The 26286-nt window shown below is 38.1% G+C and overlaps 1 non-coding gene and 1 pseudogene across 1 annotated transcript; one reads left to right on the top strand and one right to left on the bottom strand.

The window, feature by feature from the left end:
- Window positions 1–1724: 1724 nt before the first annotated feature.
- On the bottom strand, window positions 1725–20475 carry LOC102900347 (annotated as a pseudogene).
- A 5111-nt stretch (window positions 20476–25586) lies between these two features.
- LOC111560265 lies at window positions 25587–25693 on the top strand. The gene has a single exon (XR_002742023.1). It is a non-coding gene; the product is annotated as a U6 spliceosomal RNA (small nuclear RNA).
- Window positions 25694–26286: the final 593 nt, after the last annotated feature.

Genomic DNA, 26286 nt, shown 5'->3' with positions numbered 1-26286 from the left:
TCCTGGTGTCTTTCTTATAAGGACACTAGCAGCATTAGATTAGCACTTATGCTTATTAGAGCATAGGATCACCCTTATGACTTTATTCAACCTTAATTACCTCTTTAAAGACCCTATCTCTAAAAGCAGTTACTTTCTGAGGTACTTGGGATTAGGATTTCAACATTAGTTTATGGGAGGGGGAGAGGTGTGGACAGAATTCGTTCCATAGTAGATGGCTATAATATTCTCATCTACCTGACCGAATGCACCTTGGAATAAAAATTATGTCTTATCCATCATTATTTCAGTGGCATTCCTGGCAGAAAAAGATGGAACACTCAAAGAAGTAATTGAAGAGAGTCAAATAAAGGAATTACTGCATATCTGGATCCGGTTAAGGGAACAAACAAAGAGTGGTTAAAAACCACTTAGCAGCAGTCAGAAGGCATTAATATTTCTAGAAGTAAGAAGGCAAGTGGAGGGCACTGTAACTGATCTCCAGTTAGCAAGATAGCAAGAACTATCCACCAGCAGGTGCCTTACTCTTAGGTAGAAGGACACAGCTGCTACCAAAGTCAGACCAGAAGGGAGGAAGTCCGATTACATCTTCCATGATTTGCCATTGGCTAAAATTGGCTAGGAGCCAGAAATAACCCAGGAAATGAAATATAGGGGTCAGCCTCCCATGGCACATGTCAAGGCAGAGAAAGGTAGAGGGCATCATCAGATCAGGTGGGTCAAACAGAGAAAATCTTTAACAATATTTATAATTATCATGTCAAACCATCAAGGAAATAAAGGGCCTGTGAAAGATTGGATTGCTAAACAGTTGATCCAAGCTCTTTTTGGAGTGCCATCCTGTACTACAGGAGCTGTAAGTATAAAAACTACATTTCCCAGACTTCCTTGCAGCTTGACTTTTGCCTATATTTGACCTCTAGGCTAGTCGCATTCACTCAAACTCAGAAACCGAGTCAGTGAAGAGGGAGGCAGAACTTTGTAGGGGCATCAATCTTGTTAAATCTAGTAGTTTGCATTTAGTAAACGAAGCAATGAGTTCCTGATACTTGGTTCATAGCTAAGGTAAGGTATTCTGCACCTTCATGACGCTATGGGCACGTGATCCTGTATTCAACCATTGGTGCAGTGGTTTCCTAAACCCAGACTCCTGATTGTTCCCATGTCTGGTGGTTCTATGGCATTGTTCTGAGAGTCATCCCTAAAGACCCTTTATGAACCTGTCAGCGATTGTAAACTCTTAATTCTGTAGTTTAAATACCCTTTTGTTTAAAATTAATTGGAGTGACTTAAGTCTGGTGAAAGTGATGCAGAGGCCAACCTTGCATTCTGGATTTTTTTTTTCTTACCCGCATATTGTAAAACTGTGATGAAAGAAAATTTGGGGGGAGAAACAGGAAAATTCCTCACAAACTGTGTTACTTCACTATCTTTTCCTGAAAGTGCAGTTGGATTCTGGGTTTCTTTGCATTGACTGCTGTCAAATATTCCCTCAGGTGTGAAGGATCTGAATCGTCATCTTTAAAGACTGAATAATACTCCTTCCAGTATTTTCAAATACTCAATGATAATATCCAATGTTGATTCAGGTGTGGAGGGTACACTAGGATCATAAATTGGTACAACTTTTTAAACCAGCACTTTATCAATACAATCTTAAAGTCTTAAAACTGTACATAACCTTTTACCCAGCAATTGCGTTTCCAAGAATTAACTCTAAAGCATTAATTTAAGAGGTGCACAGGGCATGTGGGGAGCACACTGGCAGGGGACAGTGTGGTCGCTCCCCGCAGGCTCTCCAGTTGCCCGCAGTCCCCAGGGCTGGAGCCTCCCCCCACCTCCCACTCTCTCTCCACCACCACTGGGGAGACTGGCTGCTGCAGTGAGGCTGTCACGCTCTTGTGACCCGAAAACCCCGCCTGCCAGGGATAGACATGGAGCCATGAGCCTCCTGCCTGGGAAGGTGGTGGCGCTATTTAAAAAACAAAACAAAAAGTGTGCGCAAAAGTTTAAGGAGTTAGAAGCATCCAACAATGGAAGTTTCGTTAAATTGCACATACATACATATGTATATGCATATGTATAATATAGAATATAATTCTCAGCGTGTTCTTCCAACAGGAGAGACCTCCAACGAAAGGGAGCCCAAGTATTGGAGAGATCCAAACACCCCTTCACTTTGCTTTAATCAGGCTACTTCCACTTTTTCTGTTTCTACATTGAAAGATAATAATGCTTTATTTGAAAAATAGGTTCCACGGCATGAAAAAGTTCAAGGTGGTGCAATAAAACAATATTGATGTCATTAATGGTTTTTCAAGATACACTGCTGGGTAAAACTTAAGGCTATGTAACTAAATATAGTAAATCCTATGTTTACCTGTAACAACAGGATATCACCACAGATATCACAGACATTTAAAAGGTAAAAAAAAGATGGACGACCTTAGGCCAATATTTTGGAAATGATATAAAATCAACAGATTGGTAGAAAAAAAACAAGCTGCCAAAACTGAAAAAAAAAAAAAAAAAGAAAAGAAAAGAAAATTTGAATAGTTCTGTATCAACTCAAATGAATTTGTTATTAAACACTTTTACAGGGGCACCTGGGTGGCTGAGTCAGTTGAGCGTTGGACTTCTGCTCAGGTCATGATCTCTCAGTTCACACTGGGCTTGCTGTTGTCAACACAGAGCCTGCTTTGGATCCTCTTTCCCCTCTCTCTCTGCCCCACCCATGCTTATTCTCTCTCTGTCTCTCTCTCTCTCTCTCAAAAATAAGTAAAACATTGAAAAGGTGGGAGGGGGGGACTCTGGGCTCAGATAAATGGATTTTACCAAACAGTTAAGAAATAAATAATGCCAATTTTACGCAAGTTCAAGAATGAAAGGTTAGACACCAAATCAATAAAATAAAAGGGGAAAATTATACAATCATCTCAATTGGTGCAGAAAGATGGTGATAAATTTGAACATCTATGCACGATTTTAAAAACAAAATTCTTAGCAACATGAAGTAAAAGGGAAATTTATTACAAAGAAATAAAATTGTGGTGGCTCAGTCGGTTAAGGACATCGGCTCAAGTCATGATCTTGCAGTTTGTGAGTTCAAGCCCCACCTCAGGCTCTGTGCTGACAGTTCAGTGCCTAGAGCCTACTTCAAATCCTATGTCTCCATCTGTCTCTGCCCCTTCCCTTCTTACATTCTGTCTCTCTCTCTCAAAAATAAAATAAACATCAAAGAAAATAGTATCTATTTTTAAAAATCCATCAGCAAACCTCACACTTAACTGGTGAAATATTTACAACTTTCCCTTTGAGACCTAAACAAGACTAGTATATTCACTGTTACCATTTCTGTTCATTATTGTACTGAGGGACCCAGCCAGTGAAAAGTATAATATTTGGACATAATAAATAAAACTGCCCTTGTTCACAGATGATATGATTGTGCATGTAGTAAATCCAAAAGAAATCTACAGATTAAAGATTGCTGCACACAAGGTCTATATGTAAAAATTAATTTTTTATGTACCTACAACAAAAAATGCAAATGTGAAACTTTTGTAAAAGTTGGAGATTATGATAGCATAAAAAATCAAATACTTAGGAATACACTTAAAATAGGATGTTAAAAATCTCTAGTGTAAAACACTGTTAAGAACATATAAAACCAGAATGAAGGAGTATGCAACAAGCATGGATTGGGAAATTGGGTAGTCAGTACTGTAAGGATGTCAGTCTTCCCCCAAATTTAACCCTTAAATTCAGTGCAATCTCATTCAAAATCCCAGGAGGATTTTTATTTGTTTCCTTGTTTTTTAATGAACCCGAGAAACTGATTTCTTCAATATTTATAGAAGTGCAAAAGACTAAGCATAGCCAAACACTCTTGAAAAAAACAATGAAATACACTACACAAAATTTATGAGTTACTATAAAGAGACAGCAATTCATGCAGTGTAATATTGGTACAAGGAAAGAAAAATATACTAATGAATCTCAAGACAGAACACAAAAACAGAAGGCCACAAAAATAGATACTTGATTTATGACAAGTCAGTCTGCAGAGCAGTGGGCAAATAATGTCATTTTCAACAAATTGTGGTGGAAAGACCAAATATCCATGTAATTAAAGATCATTGACTTTATTCTTTACTTATATTTGACAAATATCAGTTCCCAGTAAATCATAGACATTGTGGGAGGCAAAACAATAATAAAGCTAATATAGGATTATTTTATCATGATTTGAAGAGAAGATTTCTTAAAGAAGACAAGGAAGAATTAACCAAAAAAGGAAAGATTGATAGGCTTGATTACATCAAAATTAAGAACATCTGTTCATCAATAGGCACCATGAAGAGAATCAAAAGCAAAACACACTGTGGATTATGTTTGCAACGCATGTAATTAACAAGGGACTCCTACCCCAAAAATATTTAGGTTAAGGATCAAAAAGAAATACGGTAATCCAAAGAAGGGAGGAAGAAGATAAGAGAAATAAACAGAATTTTCACAAAAACATGCAAAAAGGCTGAAACATGATGGTTCAACCTTTCTAAAAAGAGGAAATGCAATTAAAACCACAATGTCCTATTACTGTACCTCCACCAGAATGATTAAAATTAAAACTGCCAGTACCAAGTGCTGACAAGGTTATACAGCAACAGTTATTCTCATACAATGTTAATGGGAGTTCAAACTGGTACAGTTACTTTGAAGACTATCATCTTTTATGAAAGTTAGACATATGCATACCCCGTGGGCCAATAGTGATATTGCTGAATATAAGCCCAACTGAAATGCATGCACATGTGTACCAAGAGAAAGACACAAGAACATTCATAGTAGCATTATTTATAAAAACCAAGTATGTGAAATAAGCCAAGTGTCTATGAACACTGGAAAAGACATGAATTATATATTCTTACAACGAAGCTATGTAAATGAATGAACTACAACTATTCACACACACACAGATGATCTCACAAAGACAACATTCACTAAAAGAAGCCAGACATGAAAGAACACTTAATCTATGGTTTTAATCATAAAGTTCAAAAACCGGGAAAACGAAATGGCATTTCATGCGTGTTTGGATGGTAAAATTACAAAGAAAGTAAGGAATCAATTTCCATAAAAAGAATAGTGATCATGTTGGATGGGGAGAGAGGAGTAAAGAGTTATGAAGGGGTCCATGGAGGGTTTCTGGGGCGCTGACAGTGTTCTATGTTTTGATTAGGACAGCAGCTATAAAAGTGTGTTTATCTTGTAATAATTCATTATACTGCTTTTTTGTTTTTGTTTTATGTATTTTGTTTTATAATACAAATGTTAAAAACTGTCAAAAAATTTTAACCTGAATCTAATTTCCAGAGAGCAGAGGAACAATTCAAATGATACCACTAGGAAATGATCAAATGTTCCATATAACACAACTTGCCTGGTCTCTACAAAAAATTAGTCATTAAAACAATGAGGGAATGCTCTAAAACAAAAGAGACTGAAGAGACATAACAACCACAGTACTTTGTCTAAACCTTGATGCTGGGCAGCAGACTTTTAGGCACAAATACGAAATTTTAAATGGACTGGATAATAAACTATATTAAAAACTACCCTTGGGGCACCTGGGTGGCTAAGTCGGTTGAGCGTCCAACTCGTGCTTTTAGGTCAAAATCTCACGGTTTCATGAGCTTGAGCCCTCTGTGCTAGCAGTGAGGAGTCAGCTTGGGATTCTTTCTTTCTCTCTGCCCCTCACCCACTCATGCCTTTCTCTGTCTCTCTCAAAATAAATAAACAGGGGCGCCTGGGTGGCTCAGTCAGTTAAGCATCTGACTTCAGCTGAGGTCATGATCTTGAAGTTTGTGAGTTTAAGCCCCACGTAGGGCTCTGTGCTGACAGCTCAGAGCCTGGAGCCCGCTTCAGATTCTGTGTCTCCCTCTCTCTCTCTGCTCTTCCCCCACTCACACTCTGTCTCTCAGAAAATGAATAAACATTAAAAAATAATAAATAAATAAATATACTTTAAATAATAAACTTAAAAAAACTACCCTTAATTTTCTCAGGTGTGGTAATAGCATTATGGCAGTGTAATTGAATATCTTTCATCAAATAGCTGCATACTGAAATATTTAAGGTTAGAGTATCTGGAAAAAAAAAAACTTGGAAAAATGCTCACCTTACAAGTATATGTAGAGAAACAGTTTTAAACAAAACAAAAAATTATTATTGTCAAAATGGTGAGTACTTACTGTAAACTTTTTTCAAACTTTCCTTTGAAGAGTTTGGTAGTATAAAATTGAAAAATAATTAAAAATTAAATAATCTTTTCTATACCTGGAAGGAAAGAAAGAGGAAAAAAGGAAGGAGGGAGGGAAAGAAAGAAGGGGAAAGAGAAAGAAAACAGAATGGCAATAATAAATAACACATGGGAAGATTCTTGAGTTCATTAGAAGAATGTTTTTAAAAAAGCTACGAGTATAAATTGGCAATCATTTATTAAAATATTTTAAAATCATCTGTCTAAATTTTGTACATATTCTCCACATCCTTTTTTATCAAGTTTGTATATTAATCTAAATAGGCACAAAATAATTTTCCTAGTAAGGTAACATTTCGCACAAACAATACAACCACATAGTTCAGAACATAAAAAGCATAAAATATTCAACAAAAAGTATCCCTCTCAAGAGAAGAAAAGGAAACCCATGTGCAGTGTAGGTGGGAATGCAATCTGGTGCAACCACTGTGGAAAACAGTATGAAGGTTCCTCAAAAAATTAAAAATAGAAATACCATACGATCCAATAATTCCACTACTAGATATTTATCCAAAGAAGATGAAAACACTAAGTTGAAAAGATACATGCACCACTATGTTCATTGAAGCATTATTTACAGTAGCGAGGATGTGGAAACAACCTAAATGTCCATCAGTAGATGATGAATAGATAAAAAAGATGTGTATATATACACAATGGACTTTCACTTGACCATTTAAAAGAGTGAAATCTTGCCATTCGTGACAACCTGGGTGGACCGAGAGGGTATTATGAAATAAGTGAAATAAGTCAGACAGAGAAAGACAGATACCATATGATTTCACTTTTGTATGAGGAACGTGAAAAAAATGAACAAACAACAATAAAACAACAAAACAGACCCATAGATACAGAGAACAAATTGAGAGGAGACTGGAGGTGGTGGAGAGTGAATGAAATAGGTGAAAGGGATTAAGGTACAAATTTACAGTTGTAAAATAAATGTCAGGAGATGAAAAGTACAGCATAAGGATAAACATTAAGAAAAATTTTTAAAAAGGCGGGCGGTGGGGGGCAGGGGGCGCCTGGGTGACTCAGTCGGTTAAGCGTCGGACTTTGGCTCAGGTCTGATCTCACCATTGGTGAGTTTGAGCCCCACATCAGGCCCTGTGCTGACAGCTCAGAGCCTGCAGCCTGCTTCGGATTCTGTGTCTCCCTCTCTCTCTGCCCCTCCCCTGCTCACGCTCTGTCTCTCTCTCTGTCTCTCAAAAATAAATAAAACATTAAAAAAAAATTTTTTTAAGTAAAAAAAATAAGAAAAGTACAACATAGGGACATAGTCACTAATATTGTAGTAACATTTATACTGACAGATGGTAACTACACTTATTGTGGTGAGTTGCATAAAATTGTCAAATCAGTATGTTGTGTACCTGAAACTAATATAGCATCTTATGTCAACTATACTTAAATAATAAAAATTAAAACAAATCCCCCAATGTATCCCTCTCATCCATGTCCATGTTATTTGCCCTTCTAGATATTGTGCACTCATAAGCAAATTCATATATATATATATGAATATATACATATTTATATATATATGGTACTTATAAATATTAGTTGTTTTTTTTTTCTATGACACTTTGGTTTTTTCTGAGATTTTGTTTACTTTCCTGCAGCTTTGAACAAGTTTGTCATTTGGTGGACAGTGCCCTCTTGTGTATAAAACTGAATCTGCATGTCAAGTTCCGACAAAAAGTGGAATAAACTCGAAATTCTTTTACAGTTGTAAAAGTTCCTTGAGGTCATATGGTGTGTCTTCACATCAATTATTTAGTTAAGGCCAGCTCTAAAATATTAGACCTTTTTTTAAAGCCCTTAAAAAAGGTGTCCCCATGCTTGCCTTAGTGGTTTCATATGTATTTGGTACTTTTTGGTTTCCCAAGTATTGTCACATCCATATTTTGTTTGATTAGAACAGGAGTTACTGTCCTTTTCTACTGAGGTATAATTCACATACCATAGAATTCACCCAATTAAAAAAATTTTATTTATTTATTTATTTTGAGAGAGAAGGACCGCGTGTGCGTGAGAGTGCATGCACATGAGTGGGGAAGGGTCAGAGAGAAGGAGAGACAGAGTCCCAAGCAGGGTCCGTAACATCACCAAGTTGATTTATTACATACTTCTCAATAATAATAATTACAAATGAGTCATACATAAAGTCAACACAAAACCTTCTAAATAAATTTATACATCAAATTTTAACATGAAGTTAAAAGATATTTAAAATTGTAATTAAAATAATTGGGAACTCATTCATCATGAAATTATCAGTATTTTTAAAATTAATCATAACAATCAAGAATTTGAAACAACTATGAAGTAATAATTTTAAAAATAGTAATCTAGGGGTGCCTGGGTGGCTCTGTGAGTTCAGTGTCTGACTCTTGATTTCGGCTCAGGTCATGATCTCAGGATGCTGAGATCAAGCCCTGCATCAAGCTCCATGGAGCTTGTTTGGGATTCTCTCTTCCTCTCTCTGCTCCTCCCCCATTCACATACATGTGCTCTCTCTCAAAATAAACTTAAAAAATAATAATCTATAAAAATCATAGAAATAAAATTCTTTTTTAAAATTAAAAAATTAATGTTTATTTATTTTATGAGAGAGAGAATGAAGGAGAGAAAGAGAGAGAGAGCAAGCAGGGGAAAGGTAGAGAGAGGGAGAGAAAATCCCAACTAGCTTTCACACTGTCAGTGCAGAGCCAATTCGGTGCTCAACCTCACAAACCATGAGCTGAAATCAAGAGTCAGAGGCTTAACTGAGTCACCCAGGTGCCCTGAAATAAAACTCTTTAGAACTATTTCAGTGCTTACTTACTCTCACATCTCATTTTCCACGATGGTTACCAGATTCATGGTCTTTCTTGCCACATTATAGGCTTAAGTAGTTTGCAAAAATTCTTAATTTTGCAAAATTAGCCAGTCTCACTGACTAATAATACTGGAAAAGAAAAATATCCCTGAGAGCTCCAACAGTATTTGGAAATGTGTTCAGTAAAGTCTTGCCATAAATATATTGTAATAAACAGAATTCATACTAGATTTTAGAAAATAACAAGGTTTTCAGGTATGCATCAATGAACTATTGCTATTACATTTATGGCATCAAAATCTGCTTTTTTTGTTTTTATCTGTTTGTTTTATGAATGAATACTTAAGCTTCAGCATTTTGTGTGTGTGCAATGCATGTCAGATTATTACCTACAACAATGTTGAAAACATTGTTGTAAACATTAGGAAATAATCAAGTAAAGTTCATTGCATGGTGCCTAGTATATACAAGAATCTCAGCAAACTTTAGCCATTATTATTATCACTGTTATTTTCTGATGTTTTAGATACATTGTCAAAACTTAACTTTTTGTCAGCAGTTCTTTTACCCCAAAGGTCTTTTTTTTAAAATTCAAATATAATTAACATACAATGTTATATTCATTTCAGGTGTATAATATTCAATAATTATGTATATTACTCAGTGCTGTTCACGGTAAGTGCACTCTTAGTCCCCTTCGCCTATTTCACCCACCCCCCACCTGCCTCCCCTCTGGTAACTATCAGTTTGTTCTCTATAGTTAAGGATTTGGGGGGTTTTTTTGTTTTCTTTTTTCATTTGTTTCTTAAATTCCACTTATGAGTGAAGCCATATGGTATTTGCCTTTCTCTGATTGACTTATTTCACTTAGAAATATTCACCTCAACATCCATCTATATTATTGCAAATGGCAAGATTGCATCTTTTTAATGACTGAGTAATATTTCACTGTGTGTGTGTGTGTGTGTGTGTATCCATTCATTTATGAATGGACACCCAGGTTGTTTCCATGTCTTGCCTACTGTAAATAATGTTTCAATAAGCATAGGGGTGCATATATCTTTTCAAATTAGTGTTTTTATTCTGTTGTGAAATACTGGCTCATACAGTAATTTTATGAATTTGTTTTTTAATATGATCCAGTAGTGATTCACATGTACACTAAAGTTTGAGAAGCACTGAACCAGAAAAGCCATGATATTTCAGTATCGTAAGCTAATCTTTTTATGTAAAGATAGGAGAGCTTTAGTGAGGTATAATTGATGTATATGAAGGGGTATATATTTAAAGTTTATAAATGATGAGCTTTGATGTATGTATACATCCAGGAAATCACCATCACAATCTTTCTTTTGAAGGTATTATTGTTGTGGGGTGCCTGGGTGGCTCAGTAAGTTGAATGTCTGACTCTTGATTTTGGCTCAGGCCATGATCTTAGTTTTGTGGGATCAAGCCCTACATGGGGCTCTGCACCAATAGTCCAAAGCCTGCTTGGGATTCTCTCTCTCTCTCTCTCTCTCTCTCTCTCTCCCACCCTCTTCCCTCCCGTGCTCATGCACTCTCTCTCTCAAAATAAATAAATAAACAAATAAATAAATAAATAAACTTAAAAAAAAGATATTGCTGTATCTAATGTACAAACAAACCAAATAAATGTGTAAACAGTTTGATGTTGGATCAAAGACAGCTTGATTGTGACATTTGCTATCAAAACGATTTCTCACCCTTCTAGATCTTCTTTTTTTTTTTTTAATGTTTTTATTTATTCTTGAGAGAGAGATAGAGACAGAGCACAAGCAGGGAAGAGGCAGAGAGAAAGGGAGACACAGAACCCGAAGCAGGCTCCAGGCTCTGAGCTGTCAGCACAGAGCCTGATGTGGGGCTCGAACTCACAAACCGTGAGATCATGATCTGAGCCAAAGTCAGATGTTTGACTGAGCCACCCAGGCACCCCAGTAACATTTTTTATTGTGGTGAGAAAACACATAGGGGTGCCTAGGTGGCTCAGTCAGTTGGTCATCTGACTTTGGCTCAGGTCATGATCTCACGGTTTGGTTCATGAGTTCAAGTACGACATCTGGCTTGCTGCTGTCAGGACACAGCCCACATAGGATCCTCTGTTCCCCACCCCCACCCCGTCCCTCCCTCGCTCACACTCTCTCTCTCAAAAATAAATTTAAAAAATTTACAAAAAGAAAAAAACCCACATAATATAAAATTTACCATCTTAATCATTTTTATTTTATTTTTTTATTTTTATTATTTTTTTATTTTTGGGACAGAGAGAGACAGAGCATAAACGGGGGAGGGGCAGAGAGAGAGGGAGACACAGAATCGGAAACAGGCTCCAGGCTCTGAGCCATCAGCCCAGAGCCCGACGCGGGGCTCGAACTCACGGAGCGCGAGATCGTGACCTGGCTGAAGCCGGACGCTTAACCGATTGCGCCACCCAGGCGCCCCAATCTTAATCATTTTTAAAGTGCATAGTTCAGTCGTATTAAGTACATGCACATTATTGTGAAACAAATCTCCAGAACCTTTTCATCTGCAAATCTGAACATCTATACCAATTAACAACATCCGTATCATTCCAATTTTTATATACATGATGTTAAAACAAGCACAATAACGTATGCCTTTGTAAATTTCGTCACTGTGTATATCTTTGTGGATAAAGGGCATTATTTACAAAGTCTTGTATCATTTTGGCTATACCATACTTTTTACTTAAAATAGTCAAGTTTATCCTGAGAAAACAAATTTAAAGGGGACATTTTCAATTTATGCCTATAGCTTGAGTTTTAGAATCTCCATCTTTATTCATGACATCAATAATGTCTACAAAAGGATTGCATATTAGCTATAATTGAGTTTTTAATGGCCCGGTAGTATCATCTCAATTTTCCCATGATGTATTGGCAGTAGTTTCAATTTCTGTTTAGCAAATGTGTTTTTGATACATTTCAATGTGTTATGGAAACCAAAAAGTAGTTGTAAAATTAGTGTGTAAAATTCAGGGTATAAAAGACATTCTTCTGTTGCTTCGTTTATTACCAAGTTTAAAGAATAAATAGAACAAGGACCTTAATCCCTAGAATGTTTTTGAATGTCTGTTTTTGCATCAGATGCATGGCCTTGTCATATCCCTGAACTCCCAATTTTTTTTAATGTTTATTCATTTACTTTGAGAGAGAAAGAGTGAGCAGGGGAGGGGAAGAGAGAGGGAGAGAGAGAATCCCAAGCAGGCTCCACACCGTCAGTGCAAAGCCCAATGCGGGGTTTGAATCCACTAACTGTGAGATCATCACCTGAGCCAAAATCAAGAGTCATACACTTAACCAGCTGAGCCACCCAGGAGCTTCCCAATTTATTTTTAATAAGATTGAAATTTAAGTAGTCTACTAAAAACCGTTCAAGGTAGAAATAATGGCACTTTTAAATCCATGAATCTAACAATAATTTTAAACTATTTCACATGATTTACATCTACTACTTCAACTGAAAAATAATTTACTTACTTCATTGAAAATGATTTTGCGAATCACAGTTGCTATTATTTTAGTTGTTTTTTTATTTCACTCTCTCTATGTATTATGTCATATTAGCTCATGTCAGTGTTTGTATTTTGCATAAATATATACCGTAATGTTATGAATTGTTGCTGTGGTTTGTGTGATATGAAAAAACATTCTCAGTATCTCACGCTAACATTTATTGGACAATTCTCTGACGGTTAAACATGGCCTTGCCAAAAACCGCATCATCTATGTCATAGACTGGACACTGTCTTACCAGTACAACCTGTTTTGCTGCAAAGTTAGATTCCTATCAACTTTGAACACTTTACAATGTTCATTTCACTTCATGTTTACTAAGAATATAATACAAAATCTAACAGCCTTTATGTCTGTTCTCATTCTTCAGTTGCTTTTCCCCTCATTCCCAAAGAGGTTGCAAAACAGACAAAATACACAATCCTCTAAGCTAATGTAATAAAGACCAATTTTTCCCCTGCTTGGTTCCCCTCCCCTGCCCCCGCCACCACCATTAGGAAAAATATACCTATAATAAATTTCTGAAAAATCCCAGTCTGAACTATCCTTTGAAAAGTTAAAACTTATCACTTGAGGTGTATTATTTTCAACAAGAGTGCACCATTGTTTAACATTCAAATTACTTGACTATTACCTAGAAAGATTTAATAGTCTCTATGAATAACGAGAAATACGAATTTGGTCTCTGCCCAGGTTCCTGACACAGAGCTCCTTTTAAAAGACTCGTGGGGGCGCTTGGTGGCTCAGTCGGTTAACCATCTGACTTTGGCTCAGGTCATGATCTTACAGCTTGTGGGTTTGAGCCCCACATTGGGCTCTGTGCTGACAGCTCAGATCCTGGAGCCTGCTTCAGATTCTATGTCTCTCTCTCTCTCTCCTTCTTTCTCTTTCCCCCTCCCCTGCTAGCACTCTGTCTCTCTGTCTCTCTGTCTCTCTCTCTCAAAAATAAATAAACTTAACTTTTTTTGTTTTTAAATACGCTTGTAATTTCTGGGGTGGTAAGAGCTCTAGAAGCATCTTTTGGTCTAATATTTGGTGTTTGACCCCAGTTCCTGACACAGAGCTCCTAAGTCCCTCACAATTTCCTGGATGATAGGGGCATCTTTTGTTCTGATGAGGCAATTCTTGATAGGCTCCTGGAGAGCTTGGGGGTGGGGTGGGGTGGGGGCTGGGTCTCGTCAGGAGAAACACCAAGCCCTGATTAGAGGTTTGGATCTTTCAGCCCCACCCTCAGCCTCCCAGGAGACAGCGTTAATCATTGAAAACACCATAAAATTCCCTAAATTGTAGGGTTTGGAGAGCTCCCGGGTTGGTGAACACATACACATGCCAGGAGGGTGTTGTACCCCAACTCCATGGGGACAAAGGCACCTGTGGGGGAGACCTTTCCAGACCTCACCCTACATAGACCTTCATCTGGCTGTTCATCTGTATCCTTTATTATATCACTTATAATAAGCCAGTAAATGTGTTTCCCTGGGTTCTGTGAGCCATTACAGCAAATTATCGACCCTGAGGAGAAGGTTGTGGGAATCCCCAACTTATAGATCTATGTAGCCAGTTGGTCACAAGTACGAGTGACAACCTGGGACTTTCAACTGGCATCTGAAGTGGGGCAGTCTTGTGGGACTGAGCCCATGAATAACGAACACAGGAATAAATATGTCTTAGAATTAATGAAATGTAGTAATTTTCTTTCATGTCTTTTCTGATGGCTTTATATTTTTCCTTTTCTGATATGTATATATATTTTTAAAAATTCTTTCTGACATTACAGAAATGTAACATATAGCTTAATATTTTAACTTAGCATTTGTAGCATTTTGATATAATATGCAAACAATATACCAGTGAAATTTTAATACCAATTAATTTTTGTGTTGAAGAAAAGTTCATAAAAAAAACCAATTTTTACAATTACTTGCCAACCTTTCCTTTATATCTTTATAGTTTATGTATAGTAATATATCTGTATAACACATTTATTTATAATATGTTATCATTATAAGTATATTATAAATATATAATACAAATATGTATTTATGCTATATATTTATAAATATAAATATTTATTATGTATCTATGTTGTATGTTATATTTTTCAAAATATATATTACTTATGTGATGTTTATTTATACATAAAAACATTATACATGCATATGATGTATAATACTTTCACGTAATATATTATCTCCATTAGGATAATATACACACTACCTATAGCATGTAGTAATATATTTTATAATATAATTTTATATTTATATATGTCTACATTTATAAAGAATTACACTGTATCCATATATATTTATATAAATATATTATTTACATATGTATAACATAATACATATTAAAATATTTATATTATGAATACATAATTTTTATTATAGTTACTTTTTTATTCATTAAAGATGATTTGTCATATAGTGAAAATTTTTGTTGATTTAAACTGGGACTCACCAATAGCATTTGGTACAGCAAACATAGAGGAATATCTGAACCACTACATGAGTTGTTAAATTTAACCAGTGCAACCAGTACCAAGAAGAGATTTCTCTCTCTCTGTCTTAAAAATTTTCATTATCTTTGATAATCATTCTATCAGCCAGAAAAACAGTTTTTTATGATAAGCACATATTATTTTAGATAATAAATCAGTGAGATTTTTCAGTTATAAAATTCTTGCCTCTTTCATAAAATGGAATACAAAATATCAATCAGGTTAGAAAATGACCCTTAACTTTCATCTGTTGGATGACTATAATATAGTGATTTTGTTAGCATAAGACACATCAGTGCTGTCTGTTGGAAAATTATCACTGTAATTTTGCAACTCATCCAAAGTAATAAAGATATCTGTATTAGTTATTTATTGCTGCCTAACAAATTACCCAGAAACTTAGTGGCCTTGGACAACAATGTACATTTATCATCTCACACAGTTTCTGTGGACCAGAAACTTGAAAGCAGCTTGGGTGGTTAATTCTGGCTGGAGGTCTCTCCTAGGATTGCAGTCAAGATGTCAGCCAAGGCTACAGGGACCTGAAGGCCTCACTGAGGCTGGAAAATCTGCTTCCAACGTGACTCTCTCATGTGTATCGGCCAGAGGCATAGTTCCTCACTCTGAGGCCCTCTCCTTAGGTCTATGTGAGTATCCTAAAATCCTGACATCTAGCTTCTTCCAAAGCAAGTGATTTGAGGAAGAACATGGATGCCTCAATATGTTGTAAGACTCATCCTCTGAAGTCATACACTATCATTTTTACAATATCCTATCGGTTGGTTATTCCCACTAAGCGGGGAGGAAACTATACATGGATATGGTACCAGGAGGCTAGGATTACTGGAAGCCATCTTAGAGGCTGGTTACCACAATATCTATGATGTAAATGTAGCACTCTTGTATAGTGCACAACTTGAACAACCATGCATGGCAGCCTTGAGCAGTTACATTGAACAATATACAGTGTTTTTAGAGAAGATGTTTTCTTTCTCTCTGAGCAATAAACTAGTTTGATAGGTAAGATTTCTTCCTAACTTCTGTGGTTTTTAAATTTAATTTGTATATTTCCCCCTATATTATCCTATCCTAATGTGTTCTTTTCCTGATACTGTATCTTATAATATGGTAGATGGTCTTCATAAATACTTATTTCTCTTTCCTCTTGGTTCTAATATATCTTGTTTCTTCTTTACTCTTTTCTTTTTCTCTTTTAGTCCTACTCCATTTTCCCTTTTTGACTGTCTACTTCATTCAAACAAATAGTGAATAATTTTAAAGCTACCCTTAAATAAGCGTTCTAAAACCATCAGTTCTATACAAACTGCTTCTCTGATTAGGATGACATACAGACCACATCCCACCGTAGGATGATGTCTACCTTCTGCTTTATACCTGTTGAACTGGTGTAATTTTTTTTAATATGAAATTTATTGTCAAATTGATTTCCATACAACACCCAGTGCTCATCTCAACAGGTGCCCTCCTCAATGCCCATCACCCACTTTCCCCTCCCTCCCACCTCCCATCAACCCTCAGTTTATTCTCAGTATTTAAGAGTCTCTTATGGTTTGCCTCCCTCCCTCTCTAACTTTTTTTTTCCTTCCCCTTCCCCCATGGTCTTCTGTTGACTTTCTCAGGATCCACATAGGAGTGAAAACTATGGTATCTGTCATTCTCTGTATGACTTATTTCACTTAGCATCACACTCTCCAGTTCCATCCACGTTGCTACAAAAGGCCATATTTCACTCGTTCTCATTGCCACGTAGTATTCCATTGTGTATATAAACCACAATTTTTTTATCCATTCATCAGTTGATGGTCATTTAGGCTCTTTCCATAGTTTGGCTATTGTTGAAAGTGCTACTATAAACATTGGGGTACAAGTGCCCCTATGCATCAGCACTCCTGTATCCCTTGGATAAATTCCTAGCAGTCCTATTGTTGGGTCATAAGGTAGATCTATTTTTAATTTTTTGAGGACCCTCCACACTGTTTTCCAGAGTGGCTGCACCAGTTTGCATTCCCACCAACAGTGCAAGAGGGTTCCCGTTTCTCCACATCCTCTCCAGCATCTATAGTCTCCTGATTGGTTCATTTTAGCTACTCTGACCAGCATGAGGTAATATCTCAGTGTGGTTTTGATTTGTATTTCCCTGATGAGAGTGACGTTGAGCATCTTTTCATGTTCCTGTTGGCCATCTAGATGTCTTCTTTAGAGAAGTGTCTATTCATGTCTTCTGCCCATTTCTTACTGGATTGTTTTTTCGTGTGTGGAGTTTGGTGAGTTCTTTATAGATTTTGGATACTAGCCCTTTGTCTGATATGTCATTTGTGAATATCTTTTCCCATTCCCTCGGTTGCCTTTTAGTTTTGTTGATTGTTTCCTTTGCAGTGCAGAAGCTTTTTATCTTGATGAGGTCCCAATAGTTCATTTTTGCTTTTAATTCCCTTGCCTTTGGAGATGTGTCAAGTAAGAAATTTCTGCGGCTGAGGTCAGAGAGGTTTTTTCCTGCTTTCTCCTCTAGGGTTTTGATGGTTTCCTGTCTCACATTCAGATCCTTCATCCATTTTGAGTTAAGAAAGTGGTGTAGTTTCATTCTTCTGCATGTTGCTGTCCATGAACTGGTGCAATTTTAAAAAGCTTTCTGTGTCTCATAAGCATCCCGAAGTAGACGATAAATTGTATGGTATAAAACTGACAGGGAATACTAATAGGGAATTTATGTCTATTTTAGGCAATTTTATACAAGTATGATTCTTAGACAAGTCAGTTGGTTTTATGAATATTAAAAATAACTGACAATTTTCCTAGAAGATGGCTGCATTTGGGTGAAGTGTGAAAACCAAGGTGGCCTGTCTGTTAATGCATCATGAAAGACTGGGTGCTCTTTGTGGTTGTACTTAGTCTTATTTAAAAGTGCTCTTTAACTATTATTGAAGCCATGCATATTTAGCAGTAGGAGGTGGGCCTATTCTATTGATGGAGGAACAATAGTTTAAAACAAGTCAAAAACATTCTGCTAACTGTGGCTTGCATGATTTTAAAATGTATAACCTGCTTAATGAGGTTTTAGTCATCAGTGTGGTTGGTTTATAACTTTGATTTGGATAAAAGACTCAGAGTCATTAATGAGTCTAGTGGTGCTAATTCAGAGAGACTGTCAGGTGGAGAAAGGGGAAGAAAGACCTGGTTGGAAGAGTGTCCAGAGAATTAAGAGAAAACTAAAGAATTCCCTGTGGTAAGGCACCCGATAAAAGCCAGCTGCTGGTGGGCGTCCTAACCTCCTTCCCTCTCTCCTTTCTCCCTCCCTTCCTCCTTTCCACCCTTCTTCCTTCCTCTTTCTTTCTCCTCTTCATCTTCCTCTTTCTCTCCCTCCCTAACCCTCTGTTTCTGTCTCTTTTCTTTCTCCCTCCCCCACTTCCCATTTCTTGCTTGCCTGCCTTCTTACCATAACTTAATGGAAATAAGAGTGATTTTTATCTCAGATTTGAACATGCTCAGAAATGTTTCTCACAATTAGTTTTCGTGTGATTTAATTATGACCCATCAGATTTTACTTTTTTTTTTAAGTTTATTTATTTATTTTGAGGGAGAGAGCAAGCGAGGGAGGGAAAATTTGTTTATTAAGCTTATTTATTTATTTAGAGAGAGAAAGAGAATCCCAATCCCAAGCAGGCTCCACACTGTCAGTGCAGAGCCCGAGGTGGGGCTTGAACCCATGAACTGTGAGATCATGACCTTGAGCCGAAACTAAGAGTCGGACGCTTAACCAACTGACCCACTCAGGCACCCCCACCCTTTATTTATTTATTTTTCCTTTTGACACTGGCTGAAAGACAGTTTTTATTACTTTTATGTACCAAAAACCCAACAGTGTGCCCTTAGCCCAGTTTGGTGGACAGTTCTTTGCCTGTTCCATCTTGACAGTGTGACCCACCCACTCTGGACTTGGGTGTTGCCTCCCCAGTGACGGTGGATCTCAACGTACCTATTGTCATCATTGGTCCTGCTAGCTTCCACCTGCTTAGCCAGTGCTCTCCTGGCTTCCAAGTTTACCTGGGTGAGGGTGACAGTGGTGCAGGTCTTCCTGTGGACCAGACGCCCCCACCTGGCCTTCCCCTTGATGATGCAGTAGGGAGCCCCCATCTTACCACACAAGGCAGACAGGAAGACGACCAGCTCAATGGGATCCTGTGCAATCACTACCGGCTGAGGCTTCTTGTTTTCCACTACGGTGGTGACACTATTAACCCTTGCTTGAAGGATAGGTGGCATCTTTGTAGGGACATCCCCTTAGACAGCAGCTTTCTTCTCTGTCTGGGTCAACAATCTCTGTTCTTCTCTTGCTTTGTCTCTGGTCCGTATTTGTGGGTCAGTTTCAGCTGTTGAATAGCTGCTTGGTGGCCCAAGGCCTGAGTGAACTGAATGGCCGCAAGCACTTTCAGAAGCTTATAGAGAAGAGCCATCTGTTGAGGCAGCCGGATGTAGTAGGGCCATTTGACAAAGCAGCACATGAGGTCCCTTTGGGGCTGGATGTACTGTCCAATGTCAAAATTATTGGGCCTTTTCTGTCAGGGGATGGAATACCTTCTTGGCCTCCTGTGTCTTCCTCCCATCAGCCCTCTCTCCTTTTGCATCTTGGGCAGCAGGAGGAGAGCTGATTCTACTTTTTTAAAAAAAAACATTGGTGATAGGTTGACAGTCATCAAAATGCTGTTCCTTGACCCCTGAACTTTGGGTTGTGACCTCTGAACTTAAGGTTCTCTGTAAGCACATTTCCAAACACCCCAAAGTACTTACTTACCTTTTTCCCTCCACCCCTTTATTTTTAGTACCGCTTCCATGATTTTCTCCTTCTTCAATGCTTTTATAACCCTAAAATAAGATTCCTGTTCTTGTACTTCCTCTTTTCTGCTTTTTGGCCATAAATTCTGTTCCTAATCATGGATACAATATATTCTTGTGTTCCATTTGATGTGTTTTTATGTGTTCTCACATGTTAAGAATTGAAATTACTAACTTTATAAATCCTAACTTATTTACTTCTTAGTTTTCCACTGTAGTTGTGCAAGATTAAAAATTAAAGCACTCTCTTCTTTGTGAAAATTCTGTATCCTGGGTATCTGTCCTAACCTGGGCTCATATAAAACTCATTTTGCATCGACACTCCTTGGCATACTCTGCAGGATATAGAACAACTCTCCTGAGACCACCTGGGGGTTCTCTGGAACTTGGTGCTTGGTACCAGCAAAGGCCCTTTGTGCCCCTTCGACATCTCAGTACCTCACAGGTATATGAGGTGAGTTCTCCTGCTATCTGTACCTCCTCAATTTGAGTTGATGGTCCTGACTTTTATTCATACTCTTGAGGGTTACCAGGAATGTTCTGTAGGTGGAAATAGCTTGGAGGGGTTGGAATTGGTGTGTTGGTTGTTGTAATGTGGCATTATACTGATGTTATTAATGTAAGGTTTGAGTAAATTTACTGTCTAGAAATATGACAGACTAAATCACTGAGCTCCAAAGAGCAGGGACACTTGCTCCTTCCTGGCAAATGGTGCTTTCAGGTGACTGAAAGCCTAGTGGAAGTGTCTGAGGATATTCCTGGAGATGTGGTCCCACAGGAATTTCCCATCTCATAAGATACTTAATGATTGGCTAGTTCAGGGATGCACCCATAAGGATTGATCTGTCAGTGCTCTGAGCCCCCTTGATGGTCTTAGACCTCACTGAGAGAAACTGAGACAAATAAGAAAGTCTGTAACGACCATTTGGAAGTGATTGTCATAAGTAGCACCCTCTTGACTCACCACACTTGATATCCTTGGATCTTATTCAAGCCTTATTCTAAAAGCTGAGACTGAAAGAAGTGGGGAACCGTGCTTCCAAGGTTGGAACAGCTCCCAGAAAACCAGCATCCACCCATGGAAAACTGCAGCAGGCTATGTGTACAATGCATATGGAACCTATACTTGCAAGTGGTTACTTCGATGGGAAAATTTAAGGATAACCTGGGTCTCAGCTGACCCAAAAAATGTTCTTTCGACATGTCTGAATTCGTTTTCTTATATGCACAATTAGAGAAACCCAGCTATAGGACCAAGTACCCAGAAACTAGGGAGTTACTTGGTCAAGTCAGTGAAGCCCCCAGCTTATGGGGAGGAGTCTCCAGTTATAGAGATTCTCAGGGCTTGTTTGTTCATGTTTGTTCCTGTGGCTTTTTGTATCTTTGCAGAAAAATGGCCGTGTTCTAACTAGAAATGAAAAATAATTAAGGGCTCCATAAATTATGACGCTGTCTCATTATTAGTTTTGTTTTAATAAAAGGGGGCTATTTGGCAATTGGGTCTTAATGTCCTCTACACAAATATTAGTGAAACAAAGGCTAAATTTTGTCTGCATCTTGTTTGTGCCCATGTGTGTTATAAATGTGAGATATTTTCTTTACCTCCGGGTAGTATGTAGCTAAAATGAACTTGTAACGGAGCTCTATTTAATTGATTTAAAGGCGAGCGCATGTCAAAAGTGGGCATTCTAAAACTCAAAAAGATAAAAACTAACTCAAATATTTTTCAGTGATGTTTTCACATGATCTGGGATAAAACTCCCTACATTTAGACTTCATGTGACTCCATAGTAAAGACGCATCACAGGAAGGGACCTAACTGGTGGTCCAAGGAGATAAAGATGAACAAAAATTTTAGACACCTCAATACTGTCCCTTCCGAATAGTCAGGATAATGAGGAAGAGGAGGAGGAAGACAGGCAGACACTAGAAATCCTAAATCCAGCCCCATCTCCAGGCACAAGCCCCAGAACCAATGCCCAGCCCGCTGCCTGCTCCTCTTGGCTCTTCCAGAAGGCTGAAAGTCAACCAGAGAAAAAGCCTGTTCTGTAGGAGGAAAAGAGAGGAGATGGAAATTATGTTCTTTTAATGTTTTTATTTTTGAGAGAGACAGAGCATGAGTGGGGGAGGGGCGGGGGGGGAGGAGAGGGAGAGAGAGAGAGAGAGAGACACAGAATCCGAGGCAGGCTCCAGGCTCTGAGCGGTCAGCACGGAGCCGGACGCTGGGCTCGAACTCCTGAACCACGAGATCATGACCTGAGCTGAAATTAGAAGCTTAAACGACTGAGCAACCCAGGCGCCCCTATTTTTTTTTTAATTTTTTTTCAGTTTATTCATTCTTGAGAGACAGAGACAGGGGCGCAAGCGGGGGAGGGGCAGAGAGAGAGGGAGACACAGAATCTGAAGCAGGCTCCAGGCTCCGATCTGTCAGCACAGAGCCTGGTGCAGGGCTCAAACCACGAACTGTGAGATCATGACCTAAGCCACCCAGGCGCCCCAGGAGATGGAAATTATTAAAGAGAGAGAGAGAAAAAAAAAGATATCGTTAGTCCCAAAGTTTCAATCTGCCTCCGGCCTTGCCAGCAGCACACCTGATGCTGCCTCCTCCCCCTCCTCCTACCGGCATCTGGGTGCTCACACAGCCCCGCCCCGTTCCATCCTCAGTGGCTCCACGTGACAGGCTCCCGCTCCTCCCACCCTCACTATCAAGGAGCAAAAAGCACCCCAAGCCGCTGGGCCACCTCCCTATGAGGTTCAAACTGGAGGACCTCCTCCATCAGCATGAAGAGGCCCACGTGCTCCCCTGGACCAAAGCGCCCCCGCGGAAGCCCCAGGTAACACTGACTGTGGGGAAGCAGTGGAGTGACTTGTGAGCGGACACAGGTGCAACATATTTGGTATTAAAGCTGCTTCAAGGTTGTTGGCTTAATGAAAATAAACGTGTCTTTTGAGTTATCCTCATGAATGTAAAACCTTTATTCTACCAAGGTTTACTCAAGTCAAATAAGCTTGTGTTATCTCAGTTGCAATTTGCCAACAAAAAGTGACTGAAAATGATGGTTGATTTTTGCCTGTCTCATAAAGTTTTCATGGGTAATTGTTAAGAGCCAGTAGGTTAGGTAAAAAAGTTTACGGATACACTTTTAAATAACTTCCAAAATCTTTGGTAACCCAACACTTTGGGGTTTTTGCTACGTTAAAGGATAAATTGGGTTGAATTCATTGGATTTCTAAGTCTCTTGTAAATAAGATAAAATACTGAAACATTAATGACTAAACCACAAGGTTTGTCTGTGTTTTCTCATCACAGAAAAGCTAAAGATATTTGGGTCTGTTAGGAAACGTATGAAAGCATTGCTGAAAACAATGTATGTTGTATGAAAACAACAAACATTGCTGGTTCTCTACTGTTTGCGTTTCCAGATTCAGGGAAACTTTTTCTCTTAAGACATCTATGACTTACAAAATTTGATAAAATATTCCTTTATGAAAAAAATATAAGTATTTACCTTTTCTCCATAACTGAACCCTCCAGAATTAAAAAACTCTCAATGAATATTTTTCTTTCTCTTATGGAATTATAATTATTTGGATTAGTTCAATAAAAATATGTTCTTATAACACGACACCATTGGAAACATTGGCTATATTACTAAGGCTTTGACTGAAATGTCATATTTGAGAGATGCATGCATAGACTCAGATATGACCATATGACTTTAAGGAGCTCAGGTCGATTTTAAGGAACCAATAGAGCTCTTGGAAATGTTGGCCTGATACCTTGCTTACAGAGTTCCCAGCAGACTTACCAGGTGAGTAGAAGATGTCACTTCCTGGCAGGTGCAGGAACCTCAGGATATTTTGGGGACCTTGAGAAGAGAGGAATTCACCCAATCTACAGGTATTGCAGATAAATTTAATGGCAAGTTATTTGGCTTGGTGTCTGGCCTTAAAAAGCTGTTAGAGTCTCCATTTGAAATTCTTTATAAAAAGGTCTAGCAAAGCAAATGAAAAAAAAAAAAACCTATATGGTCAATCACTATTCTTACTGTGCATATGCAAATAATTTGGCCAAGTTTGTAAAAACTAGACTTATTTCACAAACAAATTAGTCTTTACAAATTTTTTTAAAAACGTTTATTTATTTTTGAGTGAGAGAGACAGAGTGTGAGTGGGGGAGGGGCAGAGAGAAGGAGACACAGAATCCAAAGCAGGCTCCAGGCTGTCAGTGCAGAACCAGAGGTGGCGCTTGAACCCACAAACCGTGAGATCATGACCTGAGCTGAAGTCAGATGCTTCGCCCCTTATGAGCAAATTAGCCTTAATTCGGCTATCTTTGACAGGAAAGAAGATGAGTTTAAAGAGAAAGGTTGTATTTCAATAACACATTTTTGTGCATGTTAGGTTCTACGTCTGGTTAATTATCTTTGAATGTTTGTTGTTTGCCTATAAAACTGGACTGACACTGAATTCTTCTCGTTTCCTCAAATATCTGACCGTGACTCTCCAAACTAAAGATTACAATCTTCTCCTGTTCTCTTATCTTAAAATCATTAAGAACTAAAACTTTCTTTTTCCTGAACTCCTGCAAACTGAAGTTGGACAACTTGAGATAAACTTCAGAAAAATTGCCACAATAGCTCATGTATAGACAATGTTCATGCCTGTTCTCTATGAGCCACTCAAAAGGAGCACCAGAGACATTTGAACTACAAAACAGAAAAATCCATCAGATTGCTGCTGTGTGCTCCCACTCTTTCTGAGGATGCTTCAAGCCTGACACCTAAAAATCTTCTCTCTAGGACTTGGACTCAGACACTGGGCCTATAGTTTGCTCCAACAATTAACCTGTGTTTCTTTTATTTCCATTGAAATGCCTCTTGTTAATTACTGATTGCTTGCTGAAAAAGGCAGAATCTATACGATGTCTAATACCACTTGCCTTCACCCATATTAACTCCTCCTGGGAAATAAGAATCCATATAAAATCAAGCAGGAAGCCACTTGGCTACAAGAAACCATTGACCACCATACCCTCCTCCCCCTTTTCCAAGGTGGCTGGGACTGGTTTACTGATCTGTTGGATACCCATCAATATCAGATCAGTTTTAGAGGGAATGAAAAACTGGATTTGACTCTACTCTTAATATTTCTGGGAGTATACTTGGGGATAAAACTAATAATGTCATATAGTGCCAAACCATGCAGAAAAATATCCAAGTTCTCAGATAAGGAAAGATCTGTGATACCCCATCCCTTAAAATAAGGGAGTTACAAACTGTACCATGTTAAATCCTTCCATTCCAAAGCCCTTCTGTGCCCTATTTTGGCTTGAAGCAGTTACAGAAGACCATTATTGTGTTCTGCCCCTGTTCCATAGAAATGGAATAAAGATTGACAATGGAAAATTATAACAGGAGAAAATTTAGCATGTCTCTTTGTTGCTTCTATTTCCCTTGCTGCTAAGACCTATAGATTAAAAACTTCTGCTTAGTCCTGCATATAGGCATGTTACAGCTCAGATTTACAAATAAAAAATGTGTGCTTTCTTTGGCAGCACATATACTAAAATTGGAACAATACAGAGAAGATTAGTACGGCCTCTGCAGAAGGATGACATGAAAATTCATGAAGTTTTTCATATGTTTACCATGAAGGTAGACTTAGGGAACTTAGTGACTTACTAAAACATAATAACATAGGAATCCCAGAAGATGAAGAGAGGAAAAAGGGGGCAGAAGGTTTGTTTGAGCAAATAACAGCTGAAAACTTCCCTAATCTGGGGAAGGACACAGACATCAAAATCCAAGAAGCACAGAGAACTCCCATTAAATTCAACAAAAGCCAGCCATCACCAGGCATATCATAGTCAAATTCACAAAATACACAAATAAAGAAAGAATCCTGAAAGCAGCGAGGGAAAAAAAAATCTTTAACCTACAGGGGAAGACAGATCAGGTTTGCAGATCTGTCCACAAAAACTTGTCAGGCCAGGAGGGAATGGCAGGAAACACTCGATGTGCCAAATGGGAAAAATATGCAGCCAAGAATACTTTATCTGGCAAGGCTGTCATTCAGAATAGAAGAAGAGATAGAGTTTCCCAGACAAACCAAAAACTTAAGGAGATTGTGACCACTAAACCAGACCTGAAGGAAATATTAAAGGATACTCTTTGAGTGAGGTGGGGGGAGACCAAAAGCAACAAAGACTAGAAAGGAACATAGATCACCAAAACACCAA

The sequence above is a fragment of the Felis catus genome, chromosome B1 (genome assembly GCF_018350175.1).
Source record: "Felis catus isolate Fca126 chromosome B1, F.catus_Fca126_mat1.0, whole genome shotgun sequence".
Taxonomy (NCBI): Eukaryota; Metazoa; Chordata; class Mammalia; order Carnivora; family Felidae; genus Felis; species Felis catus.
Note: the sequence above shows the minus strand (reverse complement) of the source record. Positions and strands in the feature narration are given on the sequence as shown.